This window comes from Hypanus sabinus, chromosome 15 (assembly GCF_030144855.1).
Source record: "Hypanus sabinus isolate sHypSab1 chromosome 15, sHypSab1.hap1, whole genome shotgun sequence".
In the NCBI taxonomy this organism is placed as follows: Eukaryota; Metazoa; Chordata; class Chondrichthyes; order Myliobatiformes; family Dasyatidae; genus Hypanus; species Hypanus sabinus.
In genome coordinates, this window is record NC_082720.1 from 29,859,577 (window position 1) to 29,870,708 (window position 11,132).

The window sequence follows — 11,132 nt, forward strand, 5'->3', positions numbered from 1 at the left end:
AGTCTTCTCATGTGAAGTAGTGATTCATTTTCAGTTCTGCCACTTTAGAAGTATAGACTCAATGAATTCAAATGGAGTCCAGGGTTTACACTTAGAACAAGCTTTCAAGTTGTCATCAATGGGAGAGTCACTCATCCTAGAACAAAGCTTCAGCTTACTTTATTAGGTACACCTGTACACCTCGTTAATGCAAATATCTGATCAGCTAATCATGTGGCAGCAACTCATTGCATAGAAGCACGCAGACATGGTCAAGAGGTTCAGTTGTCTCGTGGGTGGTGAGAGGGTATCTGGTCATTCACAGCAGCAGTATTTTTCCTTTTTGTCTGTCTTGACAGATGGTTCTAAAGACCCAGTTAGTAATCTGATGGGCTCTGGGATATTTATCCACTGGTCTAATTTTTAGGTGAGGAAAAGGCTGACAGATGGGTTGTCTGTTTATACGGTAAAATTTATGGTCATTATCATTAATTTGCAATAGGTCAAACAAGTTAAGCAAAAGAGAGTCGTGATCTGCTTAGATTCTGCCTCGGCACTGCAGAGTTTGGAATTGAAGTGTTGGAAAGGACCTGATCTGTTGATTGAGGTGTGTACTATAGTTTATACGTTCTGGCTGACAGTGGTGGGGAGGTTGCTCACATGATGAGGGAGGCCCTGTGCACTGTCAGAGATGGAAGAAACTTCATTGCTGCCCTAAATGGCAGCAGTAACTGAGAGCACATGTGTGGCATGGTACTGTGGCATTTAGCATATTGCTTTACAGTGCCAATGTTAAAGTCTGTCCTGAGCCTTTAGGCTCATCAGGCTGGTGCTTATGCCGGTTTCTGTGGCATGAAGTGAGTAAGTGTACGAGATTCTCCCACCCCCCCACGGATAGGACGCCCAGGATAGGTTAACCCCCAGCAGTTCAGCTGGGTGGACTGAAGCAATGTGTGGCTGAGTGACTTACTCAAGGTAACAACACGCTGCCTCAGCTGGGGCTCGAACTTACAACCTTCAGATCGCTATCCAAACACCTTTACCACTTGGCCACGCACCCACACACAGTGCCAGTGACCAGTGTACAATTCTTGCTGCTGTTTATAAAGAGTTTGTACGTTCTCTCTGTGACCATGTGAGTTTCCTCCACTCGTTCTGCTTTCCTCCCACATTCTAAACAACTAACCCGAACACTAAGTTAGGGTTAGTAAGTAGTGGCATGCTATTGTTAGGGCATATTCTGGAGTTTGGGTATATAACAAATATTGCTTCACCAGCCAACCAATTTTCAGAGCTGAACATGGATTGTAAATTAAATTTAAAATGCAGCCCTGAACAATTGTTTTCCTGTAGCAGCAGAGTGGAGTTGATTGCCAACCAGACAATGCTGATTAACATTCATTTTGGGTGTCTGGAGAGTGGTTATGCAGAAGGAGGTACGTGAAGACTATATGTAATTCAAAGGAAGTATTGTAGATACATTGTAACAATAGAATTGTCCCGCTGTTACCTTGGATCCTTAGCGTATAAAGATATCATGTAATATTAGGTCAGGAGGCCACTTCCTCCAAGAGCGTCTTATTTTGTTGAATAAAGCATTTCTGTATCCACTAGCTTCAGTGTTTCTCCGGTGACTCTGTTTATGTTACAACTCTATGTTGGCACTAGAAGCATGGTGAAACTTGTGGGCTGCCCCCAGCATATCTCTGGACTGTGTTGGTGACTGATGCAAGTGACCTATTTCAACGTACGTTTGATGCTTATATGACACATAAAGCTCATCTAATCAACCAAGAGTGGTTGATCAGATTTACTGCCTGGGGAAGAAACTTATAAGTTGATATGAAGTTTTTTGTTTTAACTGACTTTAGGTGCTTTCCAGAAGGGAGTTTTTGGGAAAAGTCACTGGATTTATCTACTTGTTCTCAATGGCAGATGCATTTAGATGACAACCTCTCACTCGATGACAGCAAAACTAAAGAGATGATTATTGACTATAGGAGGAAGTAGCTGGAGGTTCATAGGCCAGTCCTCATTAGGGGATCAGAGGAGAAAAGGGTCAGTAACTTTAAACTCCTTGGTATTATCATATCAGCGAATCTGTTCTGAGATCAGCATGTATCTGCCATTGCAAAGAAGGTACAACAGAACTTTTACCTTTTTAGAAGTGTGCAGATTTGACATGCCACCTAAAACTTTTGACAAAGTTCTATAATACACGGTGAAGAGTGTCTTGATTGGTTCCATGCCTAGTGTGGAAACACCAATGACCAAGAACAGAAAAGCTGACAAGAAGTGGTGGTTACAACCCAGGCAAAGCCCTCCCTATGACCAACTACACCTACGTGGAGCACTGCCACAAGAAAACAGCATTCATCATGAAGAATTCCAACGTCTAGGCCAGGCTCTCTTCTCACTGCTGCCATCGGGAAGGAGGTCCTGCACCGCCATGTTCAGGAAGGTATTACCCTTCGACCATCAGGCTTATGAACCAGTGTGAATATCTGTGAACTTATTCCACAACCTATGAATTCACTTTTAAGCACTGTACAACTCATGTTCCCAGTATTATATTTTTGTATTTGCATAGTTTGTCTTCTTTTGTAGATTGGCTGCCAGTCTTTGTAGTTTTTTATGCTATTATATTTCTTTATCCTATTGCAAATGTCTGTAAAAATTAATCTCATGGTAACATATATATGGATAATATAATTACTTTGAACTTTGAAAAACAGAAAAGTAATTATCTGAGGTGATAAGATTTAGAAAAAAAAGAGGTGCAACAAGAACCCAAAGTCCTTGTCCATCACTCAAATAAGCATTGGATACAGCATACAGTTAAGAAGGCAAATGTTATATTGACATTCATAGAGAGAGAATTGAACACATAAACAGCAATGTTGTATTGCAATTGCACAGGACTTGAGAACACACATTGAGTATTTTATGGAGCTTTGGTCTCCTTATTTGAGGAGTGATATACATGTTGTGAAGAGAGGGCAGAGAAGTTTCATCCGACCAATTGGATTTACAATAGCTGAAGTTTAATAGAATTAGAGCAACCCTCAATGAAGCTTATAAAATCTGGACTGGACAGACAAGATACCCCAAAAATGTGGCTAATGATGGAGCTCAGGATTTGACAAGTGGGTCACAGCCTAAGGATATAGAGGAAGCCCTTTCAGACTAAAGGCTGAACTTATAAAATTCTCCACCGGACCAAACCATTGTATTTTTACAAGGTAAACATAGTTCAGGAATATGGGGAGAAAGCAGAAACAAATTTATTGAATTTGTACAGTCGGCCATAATTGTACAGAATGAGCCGAAACAGCTGAATGATATATTTCTACTTTCATAGTTTACCGTAAATTTTAAGATTTTTTCATTGTGTTCCCAGAACTACTTCACAGTTCTCCTGATTCAGTATCAATAATGTGAATAGGCACAACAGTGACTGTGGAAAACATTATTGTATTGCAGCATCTAAAGCTTCAGCATACAGAATACCTCAAGAAAGCTTTCAAACTTCTCTGTATTATGTCAAACACTAAATGCTTATGCTATTTTAAAAAACTTGCCTTTAAATGCTCCTAATGTATCCTTTACAATTTTCTTACATCATGCTTACATCATAATACCATGGTCCACATCATAATATCACATTCCATCAATTTCAATCAGCTGGAGTTTTCATTCCTAGTCCTGACATGGAGGTGGAGGATAAGAATCAAGTTCAGCCACTACCCCAAGGGTCTCTGAAGCCACACAGGGAGTCACCAGGGAGCAAATCTGAGGCAACTGCTAGTTGCAGTTCAGTCTCACCCAAAAGTGATGAGAGCCTGGTTCGGGCATTGGTTGATTTAGTGACCACAGCAGCAACAACAGCTCAAAAAGCAAGAGAAAGTGAGAAGAAAGCACAGCTTGCATTTAAATATTCTGAAGAAGTACTTTCTTTTGCCAGTGATGTGACAGATATTGCTGAGCAGACTCTGTTAACGGCCAAAACTTTATCAGAGAGACTGGTCAGACATACTTCATATCTGGATTACCAACAGGTTTTCCGTTCTGTCACAGACCTTTCTATGGACTATGCAACATTTGCACAACTCCTGCATTTATCAAATGCTGGCGATGATGTTGGGAACTCACGTTTATTAAAGAAAGGGAAAGGACCCAGATATGGGAGAAGTGAATTAAAAAATGACAGACCATGCTTTCTCTGTCACTCATTATCTCACCGTGAACATGATACTTCCTCTCAGAAACGTCCCCAGAGTGCATCACAGTTGGGCGGTAATTACGAGGGTACTATTGAAGCTGATGATGAAAACACAGATGAAGAGCTAGAACTTGGGAAGGATATATCCCGCAGAGCTCAAAGCGGCATCAGTGCTGGCATAAATAGTTCTCATCACAAACAGGTGGAGGCTGTTCGAAAAGAGGAACACATGGGTGGGGCTTTTGTAATCAGAAGACGTAGATCACCACGGAGGTCACCTTCTGGTGGCCTTGATGGTCTTGTGTCACCATTAATTACTGAAGATGAACTAACAACATTAAAGCCATTGAGTCATTCCCCCTTACGCCAAGGATCAGTAAAGGTGGTTTACAAGATGATTCACCGAGACAAGCCACAAGAGATTTCAGACAGCGATATTGAACACTTAGAGGAACCTGATCAGGCTTACTATTCCTGTGCAGAAAATAAAGGCATAGATCCTACCAAAAACTCTTAGTAGTGACATCCCAATAGTATTTCTGTAAAAGTGATAAACCTTAAATAAAATACATTTTTGTATAGTTGAGTTTTGATTAATAGGGATGGTTCTTTGTTATTAACAATCAATCCCTGGTTACTGGTAGAAATGAAAATTCAAATATGGCAAATTTCAGGTTTATAAAGTAAAATTGAGTAAAGCATAAAATTGTACTTGCTTGTTGATCAAATACCAAGACTGCGAGAAAGCAAATTTATTTTTGATCATGTTGCTTGGATATTTTCCTAAATTGGTTGTTATCTGCGGATGTGAAAGATGTGTGAACTTACAACATCCTACGGAAAACTACAGCCGGTGCAGCTGTGAGAAGCTAAATAATTAAACAAACCCTATTAACAAACATTAATAGGGGCAGAAGAATATACACTGACGGAAACAGAAAGAACAGGTTTAGCAGATTTTGAGTAGATCATCCTATTTAGGAGATATGCTGCTCTGTGTTATAATCTTTCAATGCAGACGAACGTGAGGTGTTACAGTTCAGTAGGACCAACCAGGATAGGCCTTTCACAGCAACTGGTAGGGCAGTGAGGAGTGCAGTAGAATAAAGTGATCTGGGAATACAGGTCCATAATTCATTGGAATTGATGTCATAGGTGTCAGTTTTATAAAGAAAGCTTTTGGCACAGTGTTGAGCACAGGAGATGGGATGTTTTGTTTAAGTTATACAAGGCATTGGTGAGGCTTAATTTGGAGTATTAGTCACCTACCTGCAGGAAAGATGCAAATAAGATTGAAAGAGTACAGATAAAATTTACAAGAATGTTGCCAGGTCTGGAGGACCTGGGTTACATGGAAATATTGAATAGGTTTTGACTTTATTCCTTGGAATGTAGAAGATTTAGAGGACATTTGATAAAGGAATACAAAATTATGAGGGGTATAGACAGGGTAAATGCAAGGCTACAAAGGTTGGGTGGGACTATTCAAGTTTAAAGGTGAAAGATGAACACGAGGGAAACTTCCCTCAGAGGGTCATGAGAGTGACGCGAGTTGCCAGCACGAGTGATTTCAACATTTAAGATCAGATAGGAACATGAATGGTAGGGATATGAAAGGCTATGGGTCTTGGTGCAGGTCATTGGGAGCAGGCAGTTTAAATGGCTCTGCATGGACCAAAGGGCCTGTTTCCCTGAAGTGCATTTCTGTTGCTCTCAAGTACAGTAATGTCTTTACCATTTTAGCACATGAACTAGTGCATTGTGCTTTTTAAAATGTTAGTTGCATGTTATAAGCAGTGCAAGGCTGGGCAGGCCATTTGATCCACAGTATTGTGTAATTTGGCTGACCCCAGAGAACATCGAGGAACTAAAGAAGTACACAGGTTGGAGAACCTTGAAAGCCTTCTTTGATTCCCCGGTTCACTGGTGGGAAGCCCCCAAGGAGAACATCAAGAGGTTCTTCATCCGCAAGGGTATCCAGAGAGCAAGGCAGGGGCAGAGCGAACTGCATAAACTCCAGACTGAGTTGCAGCAACTCCTCCTTCTGCAGACGAGGGAGGTGGATGTCAGGTAGGAACTGCGGGAGGTGAAGGGCTGGCATGAGGGTCCAAACCGTGGAGCAGGACGAGATGTGCTCATGATTCTTCTTCCAAAAGGTGCACAGGGGAAGCTCTGTGATCCACAACCTTACGGAAGAGGACGGCTCAGTCGCGTCCTCGCAGACAGACGTACTGAGGATCTGCAGATCCTTCTATGTTGGTCTGTACGGACAAAAGGCCACAGACTCCACAGCCTCCCACAGCTTCCTGTCGTCTATCATGCAGGTCTCAGGCGACGGCAAGCCGGAGAGTCTGGAGCAGCCACTGACCCTGGACGAGCTGACAGACTCCGTCCATTCCTTTGAGTCGGGTAGGACTCCCGGAGGCGACGGCTTACCGGTCGGGTTGTATTCAGCTCTGTGGAACCGGATGGGCCCCGACCTGCTGGAAGTGTACAACGTTATGCTCATGGCAGGCAGCAAGTCCGAATCCATGAGGAAGGGCATCATCACCCTCATCTACAAGCAGAAGGGGGAGAGGGAGAGGGAAGACATTAGAAATTGGAAGCCCATCTCACTCCTGAATGTGGACTACACAATCCTGTCCAAGCCTATCGCCAGCAGGGTCAAGTCTGCACTGGAGCAGGTGACCCACCCGGACCAAACCTGTGCTGTACCGGGCAGGAAAATCTCAGACTGCCTCGCGCTGCTGAGGGACACCATCGCCTACGTGCAGGACAGGGGGGTGGACGCCTGCCTGGTCAGCTTGGACCAGGAGAAAGCCTTCGACAGGATATCGCACACGTACATGGCGGATGTACTCTCCAAAATGGGATTTGGGGAGGGAATCCGGAATTGGATCAAACTGCTCTACATGGACATCTGTTGCGCAGTCCAGGTCAACGGGTGGGAAACAGACAGCTTCCACATCAGGTCCGGAGTCAGGCAGGGCTGCCCTCTCTCCCCTGTCTTGTTCGTGTGCTGCATAGAACCCTTTGCCGAAGCCATTAGGAGGGATGGGGGCATAAGAGGGGTGATGCTGCCAGGCAGCGGAGGGACCCAAGTCAAAACCTCCCTGTACATGGACGACATTACCGTCTTCTGCTCCAATCCGAGGTCAGTTCGCAGGCTGATCAGCATCTGCGAACAGTTCGAGCAGGCATCGGGGGCCAGGGTCAACTGCACGAAGAGCGAAGCCATGCTCTTCGGCAACTGGCCCGACCGATCCAGCGTCCCCTTCACCATCAGGGCTGATCACCTGAAGGTGTTGGGTATCTGGTTCGGCGGGACCAAGGCGTGCAACAAGAACTGGCAGGAGCGGACTGCCAAGGTTAAACAGAAACTGGGACTGTGGGGAGGGCACTCCCTATCGATAGCGGGCAAGAACCTGGTCATCAGGTGTGAGGTGCTTCAGGGCTGTTGTACTTGGTGCAGGTGTGGCCAGTCCCCCGCTCCTTCAGCTCGGAAATCACCCGAGCCGTCTTCAGATTCGTCTGGGGATCCAAGATGGAGCGGGTCAGACGGACCACCATGCACAAGTCCCTGGACAACGGGGGCAAAAACGTCCCCAATGTCGCCCTCACCCTGATGGCCAGCTTCGTGTGTGGCTGCATCAGGTTGTGTGTGGATCCCAGGTATGTGGGCACCAAGTACCACTATGTGCCTGGGTTCTACCTGTCGCCCTGGCTACGAAGGATGGGTCTGACCCCTTTCCCGCGCAACACCCCTGTCAGCTGGTCGTTGCCGCCATACCTGTCCTTCGTAGAGAAGTTCTTTCAGGTCAACGCCTTTGACCACAGGGCCATCAGGCAGTGGTCAGCATGTAAGGTCCTGCAGGCACTGCAGGAAAAGGACGTGACGGACAGTGGGGTGGTTCCCTGAGCAGACAGTCCAGTTCATTTGGCAAAATGCCTCATCGCCAGACCTCACCAACAGGCACCAAGACCTCGCCTGGCTGGCGGTGAGAGGGGCCCTCCCAGACCGATCCCTCCTGTACGCCCGGAACGTCGTCTCCACACCCCTCTGCCCACGGGAGGACTGCAGAGAGGAGGAGTCGGTGACCCACCTCTTTGCACACTGTGGGTTCGCGGAGAAGGTGTGGAGGAGGATGGAATGATTAGTGTCGAGGTTCATCCCCAGCAGCTGCGTAACAGAGGACTTTCTGATCTACGGGCTGTTCCTGGGGACCTACACCAACACCCGGTGCTGCTGGCAGATCATCAACTCGGTCAAAGACGCTCTTTGGTCGGCCCGAAACTTGATGGTCTACCAGCACACGGATGTCCGCGGGGGAATGCTGCAGACTGGCACATAGTCGGCTGCAGGAGTACGTGCTGAGGGACGCACTCAAACTCGGTGCAGCCATCACAAGTCTGGGGTTCTTCTCCCGTGGGAGTTGAGGGGTTGGGGGTAAACACCCTGAATGTAAATATGAAAGAACAGAGTGCCACATGGGTGGCAAAATTTTGAATTTTGAAAATGTAGACAGTAATGGTACCAATTGAAAGGTTACTGTATATAATTTTATTTTTGAATAAAGTATATTTTGTTTAATAAAAAAAATTGGCTGACTCATTTAGATTAATGCAATCCTCCTGTGTACCTCCATTCCCTTTATATATATCTACAGAAAAGCTTCCAGTCTGGCTGCTTCTATTACCACCCGAGTAACCTATTTCAGGTAAATGCCACTTCCTACACACACAAAAAAACTTCATAAGACTTCCCTTCTCTAGCCTTGAAGGTATGTTATCTGGTGTCTGATTTTTCTGTCCTGGGGAAACTGCAGAGTGAACACGATCACTGTCCGAAACGCATTACAAAGTTCTTGCATTCTTTCACGCAAATTCCACCCTTTGAGATCTCGGTAACTTCACACCTGTGCCTTCTGCAAATTATATCAGATGACCAGTCTCCATTACTTGTTCTGCCTTCACTTGCCTTGATGAATGGACCGCAGACATACTGGCCTTCATCAGTCAGCAGTTGGGATGTAATGTTGCAGTTACACACTGCTGAGGCTGCATTTGGAATATTGCATTCAGTATTGATCACTCTACTATGGGAAAGATGGCATGAAGCTGGAAAGAGTGCAAGATGAGATTTAAGGGGATGTTGTTGCTTGAGATATGGACAGAAGTTGTACAATTTATGTATTTTGTAATCTATAGTGATTTTGTCTTTGCACTGTACTGATGTGTCACAAAACTTCATGTCATAAAAGCAATGACAGAAACCTTATTCTGAGTGACATTTTTCATTGGCACACAGGTGAGTGAAAGGTGACCATGTATGTGTATATAACGTGGGGAACGGTTAGGATGAATGCAATTTTCCAGCGCATTTCTTGCAGTGCCAGGGAGATCAAGAACCAGAGGAATTTAATTTACGAGAGTAGATATTTAATTGAAACCTGATGGGCAACATCTTCACCCAGAGAGTTCAGCATATGGTAAATAACCCAGAGGGTTCAACATATGGAAAAGTTTTAGAAGCAGAAATTATAGCAATGTTTCACAAGAAACTTGACAAATACATGGCAGGCAAAGAATGTAGGGATACAGATCACGAATAGGAAGATGAGGAAAGTTTAATTCTGCATCATGGGCAGCACAGCCATTTTGGGCCAAAGTGCCTGTTCTACTTAATGCATCTCTTAAATTTATTTTCCATAAAAACTTGTGTAATTAGTTTCATAGGCAAAATTCAAGCAATTTTATCTGTGGTTAAGATGACTGTCATGTTTGCCTTATCATCATTACCATTCCATATAGAAAAACTGGAAATGTATTGTAAATGATAACATTTCCTGTAATTGATCATGCCCTACAAACGTAAAATCAATGAAGTAGCTGCAAAAAAAACGCAGATTTATGCCAGTCATACGATACTGTGCAGAAGGCTTAGGGACATATACAGTATATAGCTAGGGTGCCGAAGACTTTTCTAAGAGTATCTTGAGTGGAAATTATTAGTAAGTGGAATGTTATAGTGTGTAGTTCATTTTTGGTGTAAAGAACTGTACACTTTCATTACCACAGGTGGCTGTGGACCAAATCGTATTTAAAGTGGAGGTTAAGAGGTTCCTGATTAGCTATAGTGCCAAAGGTTACAATGAAAGGGCAGAAGAATGGGGTTGAGAAGGATAATAAAATAGTCATGATGGAATTATGGAGCAAAACTGCACCAAATGTCATGCTGTTTTTGGCATACAAGATTTCCACTGTGAACTGATTTCAATGCTCAACGGGCTATCTAGTTTTGCCTTCAACATCAATTGTCATGGTGGCAGTATGTTCAGATTTGTAAAATGACATCATCTATAAATGCATCTAGATCATCTGCATTACTCATTACTAAAACACCATTACCAAAATACTCACTACACTAAACTTTAGAGAAGTGAATGCAAAGTAATTCACTTAGCTGAAAAAGTCATATTAGATAAATTTGTAGCTGATCTCAATACGAGTCCAGAACTCATTTAATCAGGGTGAGCATTAAGTTCCACATCTTAAACCTTTAATAATTTATGCACCATAGCATTCAATTTGAATGTGACCTAGACAGCATATTTAAAGAAATTTGTGTGACTCTAATTCTATATCATTAAAGCACATTGTATTCGGAATTTGGGATTACACCCTATCCTCGTTATATGCGGGGGATACGTTTCTTGCAGTCGACACATAGTATGAAAAATGCACAATGTGAATTATTTAAATAGAAAAAATAGGGATGTGTTCTGGAGGGTTTCCGAAATACATTTTATCTGTAAGTTATTCAGATTTTCATACCAATACAACATAAATGCAAGTACCACAAGGCAACATTCATATTGTATTTCACCAATTTAAGGTAATATTCAACGTAATAATTCATAGAAAGTTAATA